Here is a 23,284-nt window from a genome sequence, read left to right as displayed (position 1 = left end):
GCACATGGCATTGATGTATCAGTATACCTGTCGACATTGGGGGCACTGAAATCTAAAGGAGAACGCGAAGCCTATTCCAAAGCAAATTTAATGAAAAATAACATTTGTAACTCTAAAGTCCAGTCACATGACCATTGTACATAGATTGAAACAATATATTTCAAATTTACAGCAAATGATCATGAAATTAAAGAAAATACAATCTTAGTGGAAAAAAGGGAATACTAGTTGCATGCGGATATAGAATTTGAGTTGTTTTATCCTCATCTTTCCCAAGCATTATTTGAGGTCCTTGTTGTTCTGCTGGTGCCTCTTCCAACTATTACGTTAGATATGCAGCACAGAAACAGGCCATTCGGCCTAACCAGTTCATGTTAGTGTTTATGTTCCACTCAAGCCTCTTCCCATTTTTTTGCATCTCAATCTACCATCGGAACCATCTATTCCCTCCTCCCTCTTATGCTTGTCAATTTCCACTTAAATGCATCAATACTGTTTCATTCAATACATCCTCTGGTAGTGAGTTCCACCTTCTCATCACTCATTGAGTAAAGAAGTTTCCTTTGAATTCCCTATTGGATTCCTTAGTGACTTTCTTATATTGATGGCCTTGAGTTATGCTCTTCCCCACAAGATGAAACATTCTCTCTCTATCCACTCTATCAAAATGTTTTCAGAATTTTAAAGAGCTCTATTAAGTCACTCCTCAGCCTTTTATTAAGAGAAAAGTGACCCAGCCTGTGAATCGTTTTCTGATATGTATGTCCATGCATTTCTAGTATCATCCTTGTAAATCTTATCCAGTGTTCCTATGTCCTTTTTATAAAATGGTGACCAGAACTGCATGGAGTACTCTAGGTGTAGTTTAACCAAGGTTTGATAGAGCATTAGTATAACTTCCCTGTTCTTCCATTCTATCCTTCTAGAAACAAAACCAAGTGCTTGTTTTTATCTTTATGGCTTGCTAATCTGTGGCACAACTGATTGATGTATTTATATATAATGTTCCTATTCTCCCTAGCAAAATGTACTAACTAACTCGCATTTATCTGTGTTGAACTTTATTTGGCAATTATTTTCCCAATTTGCAAATTTATTACTGTCCTCTCTAATTTGCTGCAGTCCTCCTCAATGTTGACTATTCCCTCCCACCACCAACCCCCCAAATTTGGTGTCATTTGCAAATGTAGAAATTGCGTTTTTTATTCCAATGTCCAAATCGTTACTGTAAATTGCAAACATCAGTGACCCCAGCATTGATCCTTGCGGAATGCCAGTTTCCACTTCCTACCACTCTGAGTATCTGCCCTTTCTTCCCATTCTCTGCGTCCTGTCTTGTCACCTGACTTCACATTCTCTGACCTTATTCATTAGTCTAATATCAGGCACCTTATTGAAGGCCTTTTGAAAATCTGGATAAATTACTTCAACTGAATTACCATTGTCTACTCTGTCATCTCCTTAAAACGTTCAATAAGGTTTGTCAAGCGAGATATACTTTTGAAATTCATGCTGATTGTCCATCATTATATTTCTCATTTCTAAAAGTTCTTCTATTCTCTTAGTAAGGATTCGATTATTATTCCTAACACTGATGATAAGCCAGCTGGTCTATAACTCCCTGGACAATTTCTATCCCCCTTCTTAAATATAGGAATTATATTAGCTATCTGCCAGTCCTCTGGCACAACACCTTTTCCAATGAATTATTAAGTATGAGTAGTACTGCCACTGCTAACTCTTCCCTAGATTTTTTAAAGATATGCTGATGAAATCCATCCAGATGCAGAGGTTTTATCTTCTTCCAGTTTGTTTAGTTTATTCAATATATCCCTTTTTATTTTAAGTGTACTTATCTAATTACTCACCTCATCATGCAATGTCAACCTGTTATATCTTGTTGATTTGCTGATAAACACCGAAACAAAATAATTATTTAATATAATATTTCTTCCATTTCTTTATTGTTACTTGTGGTATTATTTTGTGCATCCCTTAACATTCCTATTCCCATCACAGTCTTCCCTTTTTTATTGATGTGCCTGTGAAATATTTTATTATTTTGTTTTATATTCCTTAATAATTTAACTTCATAGTCCCGTTTTGCCTTCCTAATTGTTTTTTGACTTCTCTCCTCATCTCTTCATATTCTCTCTCATCATGCATTTCTCTGATGTCTGTGTATTTAATGTTTGCCTCTTTCTTATTCCCTTTTGTCTTTATTCATCCATGGAGTCCCACTAGCGTTTGTTCTTTTCTATTGGCCTTATATTGTTTCTCCTGCACACTGTTGAACACTGTTTTAACTGTTCCCCATATTGGTCTACATTGTTGTTTGTCAATATATTGCCCATTTTATTTTTGCAAGTTCCATTCTCAGTCCCTCGTTGGATTTCCTGCATTAGAATTGCTGCAAAAAACACAACGAAGCTTGGCATGAGAAAATACAATTTAGTGAATTATACTCACTCCTTCTTTGATTATCTAACTTTTTAAAAATTATTTTATGGGATGTGAGCATCGCTATCAAGGCCAGCATTTGTTGCTCATCCTTAATTGCCCTTGAGAGATTAGCAGAGCCACCTCCTTGAACCACTGCAATGAATCTGATGTAGGCAAAGATACATCCACACTATCATGGGTTATACTCCACCATGCTCTTTGCCTGTATAGCACCTCATGGCCTTCCTCCTACGGTTCTAAAAAATGATAGCTGCAGAGATAGATGTGTTAGTTATGATTCTCCAAAATCCCCTAGATTCTGGAATGGTCCCAGCAGATTGGAAGTTAGTAACACTATTATTCAAGAAAGAAGGGAGAGAGAAAGCCGGGAACTACAGGCCAGTTAGCCTGACATCAGTCACCAGGTAAGTCCTGAAATCTATTATTAAGGAAACCCTAACAATGCACTTCGAAAATCATAGTGTGATCAAAGTCAATATGATTTTATTAAAATGAAGCCATGCTTGACTAATTTATTAGAGTTTTTTGAGGATGTAACTAGTAAGGTAGATAAAGGGGAACAGTAGATGTAGTATACTTGGATTTTCAATAGGGATTTAATAAGGTGCCACACCTTATATTCAAGATAAAGGGGTCATGGATTTGGGGGTGATATTTTAGCATGGATAGCAGATTGTTTAATGGAAAGGAAGCAGACAGTAGGCATAAATGGGTCATTTTCAAGTTGGTATACTGTGACTAGTGGAGTACCACAATGATCAATGTTGGGACCTCAGCTATTTATAATCTGTGTTAAAGACTTAGATGAAGAGACAGATAGTAATGTATCTAAGTTTGCTGACTGTACAAAGTTAGGTGAGAATGCAAGCTGTGAGGAGAACACAAAGAGGCTGTAAAGAGATGTGGACAGGTTAAGGAATGGCAGATGGAGTATAACGCGGGGAAGTGTGAGGTTATTCACTTTGGTCGTAAGAATAGAAAAGCAGAGTATTTTTTAAAATGTGCGAAACTTGTAAATGTTAATGTTCAGAAGGGCCTTGGTGTGCTCATACAAAGAACACAAAGTTAGTGTGCAGATAAAGGAAGCAATTTTTTTTAATTCATTCATGAGATGTGGGCACTGCTGGCTAGGCCAGCATTTCTTGCCCATCACTAATTGCCCTTGAGAAGGCGGTGGTGTGCTCCCTTCTTGTATTGCTGCAATCCATGTGGTTTAGGAACACCCATAGTGCTGTCAGGAAGAGAGTTCCAAGATTTTGACCTAGCAACAGTGAAAGAACGGAGAAATAGTTCCAAGTCAGAATGGCATGTGACTTGGACAGGAACTTGCAGGTGGTGGTCATCAAGTCATAGAGGTCAACAGCACAGAAAAAGGCCCTTCAGCCCAGCGAGTCTGCGCCAGTCAAACAAGTACCTGACTATTCTAATCCCATTTTCCAACACTAGGTGGTGTTTCCATTCAGCTACTACTCTCGTCCTTCTAGGTAGTAGAGGTAGCAGGTACGGAAGGGAACTGTCACAGGAGCCTTGGTGAGTTGCCGAAGTGCATCTTGTAGATGATGCACACTGCTGCCACTGTGCATTGGTGGTAGAGAGACTGGATGTTGAAGGTGGTGGATTGGGTGCCCATCAAACAGGCTGCTTTGTCCTGCATGGTGTCAAGTTTCTTGAGTGTTTTTAGAGTTGCACTCATCTAGGCAAGTGGAAAGTATTCCACCACACTACTGACTTGAGCCTTGTAGATGTTGGACAGGCTTTGGGGAGTCAGGAGGTGAGTTACTGTCTCTAGAAATCCGAGCCTAGATTTGTTCAAAACCTATCCCATTTAGCACAGCGTTAGTGCCACACAACATGATGAAAGGTGTCCTCACTGTGAAGACAGGACTCCATCTCCACAAGGTGGTCACTCCTAACAATACTGTCATGGACAAATGCGTCATGCAGCAGGCAGGTTGGTGAGGACGATGTCAATTAGGCTTTTCCCTCTTGTTGCTTCCATTACCACCTGCCAAAGACCCAGACTCGCAGCTATGTCCTTTAGGATTCGGCCAGCTCGGCCAGTAGTGGTGCTACCGAGCTACCTTTGGTGATGGACATTGAAGTCCCCCAATCAGAGTACTTTCCTTGCCATCCCCAGTACTTCCTCCAAGTGGTGTCCAACATAGATGAGCGCTGATTCATCAGCCAAGGAGGGACAGTAAGTGTAACCAGCAGAAGGTTTCCTTGCCCATGTTTGATCTGCTGCCATGAGACGTCATTGGGTCTAAACTCGATGTTGAGGGCTCTCACGGCAACACCCTCCCGACCGTATACCACTGTACTACCACCTCTGATGGGTCTGCCAGTGGGGGGACTGGACATACCAGGGATACTAATGGTGATGTCTAGGACATTGCTTGTAAGATGTGATTCCGTGAGGATAACTATGTCAGGCTGTTGCTTGACTAGTTTGTGAAATAGTCCTCCCAATTTTGGCACAAGGCGCCAGATGTTAGTAAGGAGGACTTTGCAGAGTTGACAGGGCTGGGTTTGCCATTGTCGTTTCTGTGGTGCCTAATTGGGCACACGATGGCGCAGTGGTTTATCGCTGGACCAGTAATCCAGAGACCCAGAGTAATGCTCTGGGGACCCAGGTTCAAATCCTGCCACTGCAGATGGTGGAATTTGAATTCAATAAAAATCTGGAATTAAAAGTCTGATGATGACCAGGAAACCATTGCTGATTGTTGTAAAAACCCATCTGGTTCACTAATGCCCTTTAGGGAAGGAAATCTGTCGTTCTTACCTGGTCTGGCCTACATGTCACTCCATATCCACAGCAATGTGGCTCAATCTTAAAAGTCCTCTGAAATGGCCTAGCAAGTCACTTAGTTGTATGAAAGAGCTACAAAGTCACAAAAAAGGAATGAAACTGGATGGACCACCTGGCATGACTTAGGCACCGGAAACGACAATGATAATCTCAGCCCTGTCAACCCTGCAAAGTCCTCCTCACTAACTTCAGGAGGGGAGGGTGGGGAAGGGTTAGTGCCAAGGAGGGCTGTCTCACAGAGTAGTCAAGCATCAGTCTGACATAATCATCCTCGTGGAATCATATCTTACAGATAATGTCCCAGACACTACCATCACCATCCCTGGGTATGTCCTGTCCCACTGGCAGGACAGGCCCAGCAGAGGTGGCAGCACAGTGATATACAGTCAGGAGGGAGTTGCCCTGGGAGCCCTCAACATTGATTCTAGACCCCATGAAGTCACATGGCACCAGGTCAAACATGGGCAAGGAAACCTCCTGCTGATTACCACGTGCCGCCCTCACTCAGCTGATGAATCAATGTTCCTCCATGTTGAACACCACTTGGAGGAAGCACTAAGGGTGGCAAGAGGGCAGAATGTACTCTGGTTGGGAGATTTCAATGTCCATCACCAAGAGTGGTTCAGTAGCACCACTACTGACCAAGCTGGCCAAGTACTAATGATATAGCTGCTAGACTGGGTCTGTGGCAGGTGGTGAGGCAACCAACAAGAGGGAAAAACATACTTAACCTCATCCTCACCAACGTGCCTGCTGCAGATGCATCTGTCTATGACAGTATCAGTAGGAGTGACCACCACACAGTCATTGTGGAGACGAAATCTCGCCTTCACATTGAGGATACCCTCCATCGTGTTGTGTGGCACTACTACCATGCTAAATGGTATAGATTTCGAACAGATCTAGCAACTCAAGACTGGACATCCATGAAGCACTGTGGACCATCAGCAGAATTGTACTCAAACACAATCTATAACCTCATGGCCCAGCATATCCCCCACTCTACCATTACCATCAAGCCAGGGGATCAACCCTGATTTGATGAAGAGTGCAGGAGGACATGCCAGGAGCAGCACCAGGCATACCTAAAAATGAGGTGTCAGCCTGCTGAAGCTATAACACAGGACTACTTTTGTGCCAAACAGCAGAAGCAGCAAGTGATAGACACAGCTAAGCGATCCCACAATCAATAGATCGGATCTGAGCTCTGCAGTCCTGCCACATCCATGCATGAATAGTGGTGTACAATTAAACAACTCACTGCAGGAGGAGGCTCCACAAACATCCCCACCCTCAATGTTGGAGGAGCCCAGCACATCAGTGCAAAAGATAAGACTGAAGCATTTGCTACAATCTTCAGCCAGAAGTGCCGAGTGGATGATCCACTCGGCCTCCTCCGGAGGTCTCCAGCATCACTGATGCCAGTCTTCAGCCAATTTAATCCACTCCACGCGATATCAAGAAATGGCTGAAGGCACTGGATATGCAAAGGCTATGGGCCCTGACAATATTCCGGCAATAGTACTGAAGGCTTGTGCTCCAGAACTTGCTACCCCCCTAGCCAAGCTGTTCCAGTGCAGCGACAACACTGGTATCTCCCCGGCTATGTCCTGTACACAAAAAGCAGGACAAATCCAACCCAGCCAATTACCGATCCATCAGTCTACTCTTGATCTTCAGTAAAGTAATGGCAATGGTCATCAATAGTGCTATCAAGCGGCACTTGCTTAGCAATAACCTGATGCCCAGTTTGGGTCCTGCCAGGGCCACTCAGCTCCTGGCCTCATTACAGCCCTGGTTCAAACATGGACAAAAGAGCTGAACTCCTGAGGTGAGGTGAGAGTGGTTGCCCGTGACATCAAGGCAGCATTAGATCGAGTGTGGCATCAAGGAGCCCTAGCAAAACTGGAGTCAATGGGAATCAGGGGGAAAACTCTCCGCTGGTTGGAGTCATACCTTTCACAAAGGAATATGGTTGCAGTTGTTGGAGGTTTCATGAGGGGACATGTATAAATGATTTTCAACTTTTTTTATTTTAAACTTTAAAACTGAAGTTAATCTCCCTGAGGCAGCTCCGTCCCCCAGCGAAAGAGCGCAGGCCCTGACTCTCCCTCCTTCCCCCTGCTTGCACAGGTAGCGCTGAGCACTACTGGTAACCCATCATGCCGGGCGGGCCTTAATTGGCCCACCCATGTAAAATGGTGGCGCGCAGCTGATCGAGGGCAGCAATCCGCTCCACCCGTGCCTGACCAGCCTGCCCGACAGAGAGAAAATTATCCCCTGTCAGTTGTTATTGTCCTGTTATTCACATTCCTAATAACTACATTCATAAAGGTACACTTATGAAGGAGTTTATAACTTGTCACAGTAATGAGATATAATTAAAAATTTAATTTGTTCATGGATTTTTCAATTACCGGTACATTTCACTGGTTGTTCATGTTGCAAATTACAAAGATAATTATTTAAACAGGCCGGACATGCAACAGGATGGTCTTGTAATAGGCCATTTCCTGTTGGTAAGCTAATGATGTCATGAATGCTTACTTTTGGAATTTGTTGTGCCTATTATATTGACAATAAGTAGAAATAGTATAATTAAACCAGTATGTTTAAAAATGTAACTTTAAGAATTCCCTGACATCGAACCCATCATTTCACAATAGCCCATCCATGGAGGTCAATTATCATAGCTGTTGTCAGTCAAAAGACTCTTCTTCCATCATCCTTTCAACCTTTAGTTTTTTTAAATCAAAACAAAGCACAGCCATTTCCTGATTTATCTAATTCTATACTTTGCAACTTTCTTGGCAAAGTAGATACCAGCTTTGGCCTATCATCTTCATTATTTTTTTTAAATCTCACAAGTACAGAAAGAGTTATACAAACCTGTATATATATGTATATAGAGAGAGAGAGAGAGAGAGAGATAAGTTGGACATATAACTTTGACAGCCAAAGGGAGAAAACATCATAAAAAAGCACATCTACAGGACGATAGTAGAACACCGAATACAGTTTAATTGATTTGACACTTTTTAGGCCTTTTAGTCAAACATATTTCAAGGTTACATGCAAGAGTTTTCATAATGGCAAGTCTCCAATGAATCTAGTTAAGGCATATTCCATCAATTTTAATCAGTTTAGACATTTTTTAAAAAGTCATCAAGCTAATATTTCATTAAAAATCATTACTAATTGTCTTACATAAGAGATAAAATGTGTATTTATTGACCAATAAACTATTCAGATTGCATTTTTTATAACTTTAAAAACTAGAAAAGAACAACTATAATCCTTTTGTCCTAGACTTTAGTGTCATCTCCCTTACTTTACTCTCACTTTGGCTGTTTGTATTATGTTCTTTTAACTAATAACTCATCTCCTAATTCTCACAATGTATAATTGCACAGCTTTATATTGTGCTTTTACTCTTTTCCTTGGCCTATAGTCACAGCCTTGCACTGAAATTTGCTGGATTTCACTGATCTCTCTGCATTGAATATAAAATATCAGTTCAACATTAATCATCTCAAAATCACAGAAGAGCAACACTTGGTCCATTTACTAACTCCAGAACTTATATAGCTGTATTACTTAGCAGTTGTCATTGGCAGCAGCTTGATGGCATAACAGTTAGACTTAAGCTTATTCTCAAGGTACAAGATTGCTGGAAGTCAGAACAGCAGTTGGATTACAGTTACTTTTTCTGATTTTATTACTTGGCCAGTATGTTTCTGTGCACAGCCGACTGATTTTCTCATAGTCACTTAGTGGTCCTAGTGACAGCTGAAATAATTGCATAGAGTAAACCTTCAGCATGGGTGTGACCTTGATAGCCATTGGCAGCAAGAAGGCCACAGCAATCTGCAGGTCATGTTACAGCATGTGTCATAATTCGCCAATGACTTCACTTATGAGGTGCATCCTTGATAGCCAATCATCCTGTGTTCACTGTAGGAAAGAAGCACCTTGATCTATACATTCTGCATTTGGGATATGTGTAGTGCCTAGTCAACCTGGCCTCCCACTGGGCATTCTCTCAAAATCATGGAAAGCACATATGTGTGTATTGAACCTATTATGATCAGCAGGGCCAAAAATGATGAGAATCAGTTAAGAAAAAAATTTTTTTAATAAATCATTTTTAACAGGAACTGAACCCTTTAAAACACTGCCACCCCCAACACCCATCCCCCACCCTCCTCCCCCTGCCCCTTGGAATCTGGAGTTAAATGTCAAAATTTGCCAATATTACCGATCTTAGAAGAGTGGCAAACAGTGAGGATGACACAAATCACTTGCAACAGGACCTGGATAAGCTAGCAGAATGAGTGGACAAGTGGCAGATGGAATTCAATACAGAGAAGTGTGAGATGATGCATTTTGGCAGAAGGGATACGGAGAGGCAATATAGGTTTAATGGCAGAATTGTAAAGATTGTACAGGAATAAAGCGACCTGCAGGTGCATGTGCATCGATCTTTGAAGGTGGAAGGGCTGATAGGGCCGGATTTTTGCAGCAATGTGGAGACTCCGTGGACCTTTAAAAATGGTGGACAAGACCAAATCCGGAAGTCCCGCCCCCACTTCTAACAGATTTTCACTGGTAGGGAAAAGAGGGATGGGGGATTGTGAAGCACACAAGCTCTAATTACAAAGTGGCTGGGCCATTTATACTCAGTACACAGAACAAGCTGAATCGATTTCACTCCAGGAATGGCCACAACTCACAGTGTGTGTTCCAAAACGTTATGGTAGAGATGTATATGTTTGTGAAGGTTGTATAAGGTATATAGAGCTGTCAAGTTATTTAAATCCCCTGCTCTTCAAATATTGAAAGAAACTGCCTGCCTGTATCTGTGAAAGTAAAAGAAATCTGGTCCAACATGTTTCAATAGCTTCAGTACTCTAGGTGCTATCATTATAGCATTGTTACTGCTCGACTTCTTTCCACAACCTATCATCATCACAGTAGGGGCGGGGTGGGGGGTGGTATGATGGGCACTAAGATCACGGTTTGGCAGTTCCGGGAGGCTATTAAGGGATTAACTGTCTTTAATGTAGGGCTATGAATAAAATGCCTGTTTTTAATAGGGGATTAAGTACCTGAGGGGAATTAAATGTGTTAAATAGGTTTTCATGAATGGGACTGATTTTTTTATAGTGAAGCCTGTAATACATATTTAGAACTTTATTTTATTCCATCTTAGCATGGCTCCTGAGGCCTGCCCTTAATGTATACTGGGTGATTTGGCATGAAAGGTGTAAGGGCAAAGGGTGGTAGGTGGGGCGCATGGGTCAGCACACTTTGGCACTAAGTTGGCAAAGGACCTATAAGGAGCCATGGGAATAGGTAGGGGTGTCATGGCTGGCAAGAGTTGGCATAATTTGGCAGAGGGGCTATAAGGGGCCATGGGGATGGTGGGGAGCGTAATTTGGCATGGAGGTTATGAGGGGCTTTTGGAGTGGATAGTGGGTATGGGGTGGCATGTTTTGGCATGGATGGAGCATGAGGCATGGGTGGATGGGGTAAGGGGGTGCAAACATTGAGTGTTAAAAGGCCTAACCTTTAACAAAATAACTGAGATAAAATCTCAGAGAACTGAGGCAGGCCTGCCTCGGTACTCCACAACCCCTGTGGCTACCTCTGATCTGCATCTGGGGGTGCTGTGCCCGACTCCATCCCACACCTGGCCCCAGAGCAAAATGTCAGGGCACTTTTTCCAAAGATGGGTGTTCGGAGCCAGAAAATTTCCCAACTTGAGCTAGCTGCCTTGGGAGTGAAAATCCAGCCCATTGAGAGATTGGTTAGCACATCATATGGGATATTGGGCTTCCTGAATGGAGGTATTGAGTACAAAAGCAGAAAAGTTATGCTGAACCTGTATAAAGCTCTGATTAGCCCCCAACCAGAATATTGCACACAATTTTGGTCACCACACTTTTCAAAAGATGGGAAGCTTTTTGAGAGTGTGCAGAAAAGATTTACCAGAATAATTCCAGGGGTGGAGTGTTAGCTACAAGGTTAGTTTGGAAAGGCTGGAGTTGTTCTCCTTGGCGCAAAAGAAATTGAGGGGAGATTTGGTGGATGTGTACAATAAAATGACAGGCTTAGATAAGGTATGAAAGGAAAATGTCTTCTCATAAGATGTATAAGGACTAGGGGGCACAGATTTAAGATTTTGGGCAAGAGATACAGGAGGAATGCAAGGAAGAGCTTTTTTAAACAGCAAATGGTAATAACCTGCAACTCACTGAGCATGAGCGTGGTGGTATGGAAACAATCAATGATTTCAAAAGAAAGTTGGATGGACACGTGAAGAAAATAAACCTGCAGTGCTACAGAGATCAAACAGGGGAGTGGGACTGACTGGATTGCTCCGCAGGCACTGGCCTTGTCTCGATGAGCCGAATGGCTGCCTCCTATGCCGTAAATTACTCTATGAATCTATGAAATGAAGGTAACACCAGAAAATCAAACAAACCACCGCACAACAAAAGCAAAATATTACAAATGCTGGGAGTGTAACATAAACAGAAAATGCTGGAAATACTCAGCAGGCCAGGCAGCACTTTTAGAGAAAAGCGCAGTTAACATTGAAGGTCGATGACCTTTCATCAGAACACATGGTGAAAGGTCATTGACCTGAAATGTTAACTCTATTTCTTTCCACAGGTTCTGCCTGACCTGCTGAGTATTTCAAACAACTACGAAACTTTAATCTATCCTTGCCCTTCAGGGGCTGAGTAACCAGTCGTGCACTATCGGCATTTTTAGTTTTCATTTTATATTTCCAGTATTCACAGTTGTCTTTTGTTTTGTCTCTCTCGGCTCAACCTTCAATACATGTAAGGATGTCACATAAATTCTTTCCACCACTGTTTTCAGTTGGAATGGCAGACTTGGCACAGAATTAGAATTTCTAAGCTGCTTGTAGAAATAGAATTCAAATTGAAGCTATCGTCATAAAAATAAAACCACTACAAAATTCTAATCACTTAAAGTAGTGTCATACACCTCAATTTCTATATTACACTATGAATCCAAATGTGGTTTTACTTTGTAATGCAATAACAATATTCAAAAGATGTAAGATCAATAGTTTTACCAAATAATATCTTAAACTCGCCTGATGTCTAAGTAGGTAAATACAGGCAGAAGTCACTTGTGGGAGTGGTGTACAGGCCTCCTAATTGTAACTACACAGTATGACAGAGTACAAGAGAAGAGATAATGAGAGTTTGCCAGAAAGGTACAGCAATAAGCATGGTGGATTTTAATCTACATATAGACTGGAAAAATTAAATGGACAAAGATAGCGTAGATTAGGAGTTCATAGAATGTTTTCAAGATGGTTTCTTAGAACAGCGTTCTGGAGCCAACCAGAGAGCAGGCTACACTAGACCTGGTACTGAGCAACAAGACAGGATTAATTGATAACCTCCTAGTGAAGGCAGCGATCATAATGTGATTGAATTTTACATTCATTTTGAGGGAAAAAGAGTGCATCCAAGACGAGTATTTTAAACTTGAATAAGGGTAATTATGAGGGCATGAAAGCAGAGCTAAGGTGAACTGGCAAATGAGGTTAAGAGATAGGTCAATAGAAGTTCAGTGGCAGACATTTAAAGGGATGTTTCAGAATACATGGAACATATACATTCCAATGAGAAAGAAAAACCAAGGGGAGGGCCCACCATCTGTGGTTAAATAAAAAAAGTTAAAGACAATATCAAACTTAAAGGAAAAGCATATAATTGCGCAAAGTTGTGTGGCAGGTCAGAAGATTAGAAAGAATATAAAGAACAGCAAAAAATGACAAAAAGCTTAATAAGGAGGGAAAATTAGAGTACAAGAGAAAGACAGCTAGTAATATAAAGATGGATAATAAGAGTTTCTGTACATATTTAAATAAGAAGAGAGTTAACAAAGTGAGCGAGCGTTGGTCCTATAGAGAGTGCATCTGGGGAATTGATAATGAAAAGTAGGGAGATGACAGACAAATTATACAGATATTTTATTTTGGTCTTCACTATAGAGGATACAAGTAACATCCCAGAAATAGCTGTAAATCAGGAAATGGAAGGGAGGGAGGAACTCGGGAAAATTACAATCACCAGTGAAGTGGTATTGAGAAAATTGTTGGGGCTGCAGGCTGACAAATCCCTCGGTCCAGATGGACTTCACCCAAAGGATTTGAAAGAAGTGGTTAGTAAGATAATTAATGCACTGGTTTTAATTTTCCAAAATTCCCAAGATTCGGGGAAGGTTCCATTGGATTGGAAAATAGCAAATATAACTAATTTATTCAAAAAGGGAGGGAGACAGAAAGCAGGAAACTATAGACCAGTTAGCCTAACATCTGTCATAGGGAAAATGTTGGAAGCTATTATTAAAGATGTTATAGCAGGGCACTTAGAAAAATTCAAGGCAATCAGGCAGAGTCAGCATGGTTTTGTAAAAGGAAAATCATGTTTAACCAATTTATTGGAGTTTTTTGAAGGAGTCACATGTGCTGTGGATCAAGGGGAATTGGTGGGTGGACTGTACTTAGACTTACAGGAGGCATTTGATAAAGCGCCATATCAAAGCTTATTGCAGAAAATAAAAGCTCACGGTTTTGGGAGTAACATATGGGCATGGATAGAAGATTGGTTAGCTAACAGGAAGCAGAGAGTTGGCATGAATGGGTCTCTTTCAGGTTGGCAGGATGTGATGAGTGGTGTGCCACAGGGATCAGTGCTGGGACCTCAACTTGTTACAATTTATATAAATGATTTGGATGAAGAAACCAAAGGAATGATGGCTAAATTTGCTGATGACATAAAGATAGGTAGAAAAGTAAATTGTGAAGTGGATGTAAGGAGGCTACAAGGTTCAGTGAATGGGCAAAGATCTGGCAAATGGAGTATAATATAAGCAAATGTGAAATCATTCATTTTGGCAGGAAGAATAAAAAAGAAGCTTATTATCTAAATGGTGAGAGATCGCAGAGCTTTGAGATTCAGAAGGATCTGAGCGTCTTAGTGCATGGGAAAAACTTTCCCCCCCTTGGGCACAGGTGGGCACGCCTCCGATCGGCGCCCCCGATCATGGGCGCCCCGCCATTTTATGTGGGCGGGCCAATTAAAGCTCACCCAGCATGACATCCACCACGTAGCGCTTTGCACTCCCTGTGTGGGTGGGGAGGGATTCCCTCAGCCTGGAGTGCGCTCTTTCGTGCATGCGCACAAAAGAGCGCACTGATCTCCCTGAGGCTAAATGCTGCCTCAGCGAGATCAGCTCTGAATTAAAATTTACAATACAAATTATAGAAAAATTTCCCTAGCATGTCCCCTCATGTTACACTGTCACATGAGTTGGGACACGTCCATCACTTTTATTGAAACCTTTATTAAAAATTTAAATACCCTCATGTATTTCATCCCGCCTGTGGAAGAGGTTTCATGCTTTTTCTGAAACCCGCCAGGGCTCCTGGCCTGCCCGCCAACCTTAAGGTTGGACTGGCAGGTCCATTACTGATTTTAATTAGTTTCTCAATGGCCTCAATAGGCTGTTGACAGGTCAGCGGGTGTGCAGTTGACTCAGCTGCACCCGCTGACCTGAAAATGGAAATGATGCAGGGTGACGTTGGGAGTTCCACCCGACATCATCCCACGTCATTTTACGCGTCGGCTAGTGGGCTCCGCCCCTGCTCACCGACCGGAAGATCTTGCCTCATGAATTATAAAAGGTATGAGGTATAGCAAGTAATTATGGAAACTAATAGAATTTCATCACTTATTGTGAGGGGAATTGATTACAAAAGTAAATAAGTTATGCTTTAGTTATACAGGGCACTGGTGAGACCACATCTGGAGTATTGTGTACAGTACTAGTCTCCTTATTTAAAGAAAGATGTAAATGCATTAGAAGCAGTACAGACAAGGTTTACCAGACTAATACCAGGAATGCGCAGGTTGTCTTATGAGGAAAGTTTGGACAGGTTAGGCTTGTATCCACTGGAATTTAGAAGGGTAAGTGGTGACTTAATTGAAACCTATAAGATCCTGAGGGGTCTTGACCGGGTGGATGTGGAGGGGATGTTTCCTCTTGTGAGAAAATCTAGCACTAGGGATCACTGTTTAAAAATAATGGGTCACCCATTTAAGACAGACATAAAGAGAATGTTTTTCTCTCTGAGGGTTGCGAGTCTTTGGAACTCTCTTCCTCAAAAGGTGGTGGAAGCAGAGTCTTTGAATATTTTTAAGGCAGAGCTAGATAGGTTCTTGATTAACAAGGGGTGAAAGGTTATCGGAGTTAGGCAGGAATGGGGATTGAGGTTACGTCCAGATCGGCCATGATCCTTTTGAATGGCAGAGCAGGCGTGAGGGGCCGAGTGTCCTACTCCTCCTCATTCTTATGTTCGTATATTAGTGAAAGGCCAAGTTACGGCTCATTTATGTTGATTTCCATTACGTGATTGTTTGTTATACTCAGCATCCAGATTCCTGCGTGAAGATTTCAGTACCAAAAAACCGTATGTATGTGAGACATACTTTTCTCATGGGGTGTGGACATTGCTGGCATGACCAGGATTTATTGCTCTTCCCTTAATGCCCTTGAAAAAATGGTGGTGAGCAGTCTTCTTGAACCACTGCTGCCCTTGTGGTGTAGGTACATCCATAGTGCTGATAGGGAGGGGGTTCCAGCATTTTGATCCATTGAAAGCGAATTCAGTGAACAGCGATATAGTTGCAAGTCAGGATGGTGTGTGGCTTGGAGAGGAACTTGCAGATGTCAATGTTCCCATGCACCTGCTGCCCTTCTCCTTCTAAGTGGTAGAGGTTACGAGTTTGAAGATGCTGTCGAAGGAAAAAAAGTATTGGAAAAACTTAAGGGACTAAAACTGACAAATTCCTGGGACCTGATGCCCTACAGCCAAGGGTCCTAAAAGAGATAGCTGCAGAAAGCAATGTGTTGGCAATGATTTTCCAAAATTTCTTAGATTTGGGAATGGTCCCATCGGATTGGAAGTTGGCAAATGTTATGCTGCTTTTCAAGAAGGGTGGGAGGGAGAAAACAGGGAACTACAGGCCAGTTCACCTAACACCAGTTGTTGGGAAAATGCTGGAATCTATTATTAAAGAAGTCTTAATAATGCGCTTATAAAAACATACTGAAGGGAAATCATGTTTGACAAAATTATCAAAGTTATTTGAGGATTTAACTAGTTGGGTAGGTAATGGGGAACCAATAGATGTATCGTACCTAGATTTCCAAAAGTCATTCGATAACATGCCTCATAAAAGTTTAATAGGCAATATAAGGGCTAATGGGGTTGGGGATATTATATTAGCATGGGTAGATGTTAATGAATAGAAAGCAAGAGAATGGGCATAAACGGGGCTTTTTCAAGTTGGCAGGTTGTGAATAGTGGAGTGCTGCATAGATCATTGCTGGAGCCTCAACCATAATCTATATTAATGACTTAAATGAAAAGACAGAAAGTAATATATCTAAGTTTGCTGATCATAACAAGCTAGGTGGAAAGATGAGCTGTGAGGAGGACACAGAGATGCTGCAAAGTGATATAGAAAAGTTAAGTTAGTGGGAAACAAGATGACAATGTGGTGTATAAAGTAGGGAAATGTGACATTGTTCATTCTGGTCGTAGGAATAGAAAGGCCGAATCTTTTTTAAAAGGTGTGAAACTTGTAAGTGTTGATGTTCAAGGAGACCTGGGACTACGTTCGTCTCAGGAACACAGAATGTTAGCATGCCAGTGCAACAAACAATTAGGGAGACAAATGGCACGTTGATCTTTATTGCAAGGGGATTGGAGTCCAAGAATAAGGAGGTCTTGTTGTAGTTGTACAGGGTTTTGGTGAGACCATGTCTGGAATACTGTTTTGGTCTCTATATTTAGGAAAGGATATATTTGTATTCGCTACAGCAAAGGTTCACTATATCAGTCCCTGGGATGAAAGGGTTATCCTATGATGAGAAGCTGAGTAAATTCGGTTGAGTAAATCTAAATCTGGAGTTTAGAAGAATGAGAGGTGAGAGGTGATCTCATTGAAGCCTACAAAATTCTGAAGGCGCTTGTTAGGTTGGATGCTGAGAGATTGTTTTTGCTGGTCGGGGAATCTAAATTATGGGGGCACAACTCTGGATAAGGGGCTGATCATTTAGGACTGAGATGAGGAGAAATTACTTTACTCAAAGGGTGGTGAATCTTTGGAATTCTCTACCCCAGAGAGTTGTGGATATGCCATCGTTGAATATATTTAAGGCTGGGATAGACAGATTTTTGACCTCTTAGGGAAGCAAGGGATATGGGGAGCAAGCAGGAAAGTGGAGTTGAAGCCCAAGATCAGCCACGATCACGTTGAATGGTGGAGCAGGCTTGATGGACCATATGATCTACTCCTGTTCCTATTTCTTGTGCTGTTGTTTCTTGGTGAATTGCTGCAGTGCATCTTTAGATGGAGATGCTATTTCCACTGTCTGTCGGTGATTCAGAGAATGGATGTTTAAGGTGGTGGATGGGGTGCCAATCAAATGGGCTGCTGAGTTACATTTCTTAAGTGTTGTTGGAGCTGGCATGTACAGGCATGTGGGAAGTATTCCATCACACACCTGACTTGGGGATGGTGGACACACTTTGGGGAGTTAGGAGGTGGGTTACTTGGCACAGAACTTCCAACCTCCAACCTGACCTTGTAGCCAAAGTATTTTTGTGACTGTCCAATTAAGTTGCTTGTCAATAGTAACCTCTCACCTCAGTATGCTGGTGATGGGAGTTTCAGCGATGGTAAAGCTGTTGAATGTCAAAATGTCAAGGGAAAATGGTTTGATTCTCTCTTATTGGAAATGGGCATTGCCTGGCATTTGTGTGCCATGAATGCTAGTCACCACTTATTCGCCCAGGCCTGGATGCAGTCTAGGTCTTGCTGCATTCGGGCATTCAGGCATGGACTGCTTCATTATCTGAAGAGTTTCAAATGGAACCGAATATCCCCAGTTCTGACTTTATGAGGGAGGGAAAAGTTCACTGGTGAGGCAGCTCAAGATGGTTCAGGAGAGGTGGGAAGAGGTTGGGGGAAACAATAGAAAGTATATGACAAAAAAAGTATTAACATAACATCAGAACATTTTAGAAGCTTCACTGTGTCGTGGCACAGGCCTATTGGCCAGGATTTTACGGCCCCGTTGTAACATATCTCCCCCGGCGGATGCAGCGAGCTATTTAAATCTCCATTCAGCTCAGCGGGACCATAGTATCCTGCCTGGCAGGAGGGGCCATGAAATCCTGGCCATCATATCTGTGACACTGCAGACTTCCACACTGGAACTATCAGTCTATAACTTTCACTTCCTGAAACAGACATCAGGCAATTTGAGCATATAGAATACCTTGGCTTGTAAATACAAGCATTAAATATAAAAACAAATTATTCGTAATAGATCTTTATAAATCACAAGTTAGACCTCAGATAAAGCATTTTGCACAATTCTGAGCATCGCACTTCAGGAAAAATGTAGAACCTTCAGAAAGAATAGGTTGAAACCAGGGTTAAGGACCTCACTTATAAGGAGAGCTCGAAATATTTAGGACTGTTCTCCTCAGAACTGAGAAGCTTAAGAGGTGAGCCAATATAGTTCTTCAAGATGATGAGAGGTTTTGATGGATAAATTGTTTAGAAAAACTATTCCGGGTCAATAATCAGAGGTCATAGGTTTAAAATCAATGGCAAAAAACTCTAGTGGAGAGATGGGGAGAATTTCTTACAATCAAAGGACTGGATTTTTCCGTCGGTGAGCAGGGGTCGGAGCCCACTCACCGACGGCAAAATGACGTGGGATGACGTCAGGGGGGGAACCCGCCCCATTTAAATTTTCAGGAAGGCGGGGGCACAGCGAGATCAGCTGTCCACCCGCCGACCTGTCAATGGCCAATTGAGGCCATTGACAGGATAATTAAAACAATTAAAGGCTCTGCCCGTCCAACCTTAAGGTTGGTGGGCAGCCCAGGAGCCCCGACGGGCTTCTGAAAAAAACATGAAACCTCATCTACCGGCGGGATGAGGTTTCATGTAGGGTTTTAAAAAGTTTATTAAAGTTTCAGTGAAATTTATTAACATGTCCCATCTCATGTGATATTGTCACGTGAGGGGGACATGTTAAGGATTTTATTATTTTTCTATTTTTAAAGGTTATACATCTGTCAGTGATCTCCCTGAGGCAGCACTTAGCCTCAGTGAGATGTGCGCTCTTTCGTGCGCATGTGCTAAAGCGCTTCCTGGTGGGCGTCACACTGGGTGGGCCTTAATTGGCCCGTCCACTTAAAATAGCGGCGGGGCCCACTTCTCCGGTGGGGATCAGTTCACTGTCCGCCGGAGATTGGGTTGGGCCCGCCCGCCCGACAGGCAGAAAATTCTGCCCAAAGAATTGCTGAGTTCTCGAATAGACTACCTCAAATGATGGTGAAAGCTGATTCCATAAATGGTGTTCAAAGGGTGTTGGACAGATGCTTGATAATAAGGAACTTTCAGGGTTAGAAACAAAAAGTGGGCTGTGAGACTAAGCTTGACTGCTCTTTTAAAGAGCCAACACAGGCATGACAGGCCAAATGGCCTCATTCTGTGCAGTCCACTTCAATGATTCTATGATTTTGGCAGGAGAGGGCTGTACACAGTTCCCCTTTTGGGACAAAACATGCTTCTGCTCAATTTCTACCCCTTGCAAGTTGCATTGGCAAATTATCACAAAGGACATGCAAATCCTCTGCCCAACACCTACCCATCCCAACATTAGTTTAGTGGCTTGTCTGGTGGCTGGTTCCCAGGCTGCCAAAAGGATTCTACTCGATGTACCTCTTTTACGGCTGGTGCAACGCATGCCTGAAGTGAAGATGTTGGATTTGTTATATTTCAGGAGGTCAGTTGCCAAAATAGCAGGGAAAACATTCCAGCAGTTCAATTTTCTCAGCTGTCTATTCTTGCCCCATTTTCTGACCCTTTATCTATACCCTCTCATTTGTTTCTTCAACAAGTTTTTAATCCAACTTCCTCTTCAAGGTTACAGTTGGCTTAGCTTCAGTATTCACTTACGGTAATATATTCCATAGTTTAATAACTCCTTCCATGAAAAGAAATCTTCTAACCTTTCTCTTTCTTTTTCTGAAACTAATTTGAGGCTATGACCCTGTGAAAATCATTTATTTTGACCAGTTTTTCAACATTTTTCTCTCAGTGGTGTTGTCTTTCATTATATCAATCTCTCCAACGCTTTCATAATTTGTAACAGTTCTATTAGATCCCTCCCTGAATTGGGCCCAGTGAAAACCTCCTTAGGTTTTTATGTCTTTCATTAAAGTTTTATCCTCTCGATGGTAGCATCTTCGTGAATCCACATTGAGCCATTTCCATGGCTCCAATATCCAAACTGTAATCTCATGCTTAAAATTGCACACAGTATACCACCCTGGCCTAACAAAACTCTTGTGCACATTTCTCATTAACTCTTTGCTTTTGTCTTTAACGCCCCATGCATAATATTTAGAAACCCATATGCTGTTCTACAGTCTTTCCTCCTGCAACAATGGATATAGAGATCTATGTAATTGTAAAGCAGCTGTCTCTACTCCTTCTTCCCACTGAGTACTTTGGCATTTAGAATATATTACCTGCATTTTTAGGCATAGTTTGCCCCTAACTTAGTTTTGTCGGAAAATGTTGATAATAGTCCCTTTATGCATAATCATATATGTACATAGGGAACAAGAAACATCCCAGCACAGATTTCCAAGGTGAACTATTGAAACTTGGAAATGTGAGGAACATCAATTTAGTCATATTTTCAACTTTCCCTTAAATATTCTCCTATTCATGCTACCATTTTATTTGAGATCCAGTGAAAAACGTCCAGCATTTCAAAGGTTAACACTGCATTAGGGCACCAGGCATCTTGACTTGACTCTTGGGAAGAGAGATATCGTTTAGAAGTTTGTAGCATCCTGATGTGAGTTTTTAATAACAGCATGAACACACCTGCCATATATACAGATGAGAAAGCCAGCCTGGTAGATGCTTGTTAACCAAGAATGAATCAGCAATCTTCCCCTCTGCCTTATCACACTTCAAACTTATCCAGCCTCCTTGTCTTAACAAGCCTCATCTTACAAAAATAAATAATTGAAAAAAAAACCAACTAAGCTCAGGAAAAGAGCTGTGCATGAGTTTCAGTTTTCAATGAAAACCCAATAAAACTAGAAACACTTTACTTGGCCTTTGAGTTAATGCCAGGGAATGCGTTCCTCAATTTATAGCATTGAGAATGGCGTCATCCAAAATATGATTAAACCCACTGTAGTTGAGAAAGAAATTCCTACATAAATCATGAAGGTTTGATGCTGCTTGTTATTTCATTTGATTTGGACTTTTGGTATTTTAGTGGATTATACAAAGCTCAATCAGGCTCTTTACTACCAATTTTTCCTGACCATGTCATTCATACCTTTTGACAGATTGAGTATTTTCCCATTCAGTGGCTCAAGTTATTATGGAACATTGTGTATGTGTTGTGCAATTGATATTCTTCACTTTATCTGCCAAATGAATGGCATTCAGCCCGGCAGCATATTCCCAGTTGAATATTTTGTTTCCTGGAAGCAAATTTATTGATGTCAGATGAGCTTAGGTCACTATCGATCATGAAGGACATCAACCATTTATTAAATTGTCAGTTTGTTTTAGCTCTAGCGCCCTGGTAACAATATAAATTATATTGTAACAAAAGGATGTGCAAAATTAACCTGATTTGTGTTCTTCTGAAGTAAGGAATTCATTTGCCCAATCTAATGCCCAGGGTGGTGTATGCTGGACGTTACTTTTTTCCACGGTTTGTTCCGCATTTCAGTGAATATTTTATTTAACGTAATCATACTGATTAATTCAGTTGGAGACAAGTCAGTGCTTTGACAATAGCTTTCAGCTGCATTACATTCCATGTTTACAAAGATTCTGATTTCTGGAATAAAGGAAAGTGCTGATTAAAGTATGTAGCACAGTCTCTCATGCCCCTACTTCAGCAGAAATGCTTTGGTTTCTGCTTTAGTTGTGTTGTTATGGAAAAAGAAGAAAACACAGTCTAGTAGCACCAGTTTCTAAATTCCTAAGACCTAGTGCTGGATCATGTAAACTCAAAACACTCAGTTCTTTAACAGAACTAATGTACCACGGTCTTGTTTGCATACAACAGGGTGCATTTGTATAGTGCCTCTAATGTAGTAGGCTGTCCCAAGATGCTTCAGTACAAGGATTGTGATCAAGCAAAGTTTGAATTTGAGCCATATAAAGAGATACTAGGACAGATGACTAAAAGCATTGTTAAAGCGGTGGGTTTTAAGGAATATTTTAAAGGGGGAGTAAACGGAGAGAGATGGAGATGTTTTGCGAAGGAATTCCAGAGCTTAGACATCTGATGACATGGCTATGAAGTGGTTATAAATGGAGATGTGCTAGAGTCTACTACACTTACTTTGACTCTTGTAGAACCATAGAATCACAGAAGTTCTAGTGCAGAGTGAGTCATGTGCTAGGTCCCCACCTAAGCCAAATCCTCCAATCCCTTTCCTAGCTTTCCTCCCCGTCCCTATTTTTATTTTTCACATTTCTCTAATTTCCTCTTAAATGTTGTGATTGACTTGGTTTCATGAGTCACTTGTACTAATTTATTCCATTGTCTAATAAGCTTTTGTATGAAAGAAATCCTATTGGCATTTCTGTTTACATTCTTTGTACTAATATGAGGTTATACTCTCTTGTTATTGATTCCCAATCATTGGAAATAATCTTTCACTATTAAGCCTCTCATTGTTTTGAATATTTCAATAGATTCTTGCCTTGACTTGTCTGCTTAAGTCAATACCAGTCATTCTTTAAGTCTTTCAGAAATATATGCTTCCATCCTGGTATTATCCTTGCAAATATTTCCTGTGGCTCCAATTTCTTTGCTCTAATA

The 23,284-nt window shown here is 41.4% G+C and overlaps 1 protein-coding gene across 1 annotated transcript in view; it reads left to right on the top strand.

The window, feature by feature from the left end:
* The window catches only part of celf4 (CUGBP, Elav-like family member 4), a 1,275,411-nt gene that overhangs the window by 494,874 nt on the left and 757,253 nt on the right, over positions 1–23,284 (top strand). The window lies entirely within an intron of this gene.

This window comes from Carcharodon carcharias, chromosome 1, assembly GCF_017639515.1.
Source record: "Carcharodon carcharias isolate sCarCar2 chromosome 1, sCarCar2.pri, whole genome shotgun sequence".
Classification (NCBI taxonomy): Eukaryota; Metazoa; Chordata; class Chondrichthyes; order Lamniformes; family Lamnidae; genus Carcharodon; species Carcharodon carcharias.
This window is presented reverse-complemented; position numbering and strand designations above follow the sequence as displayed.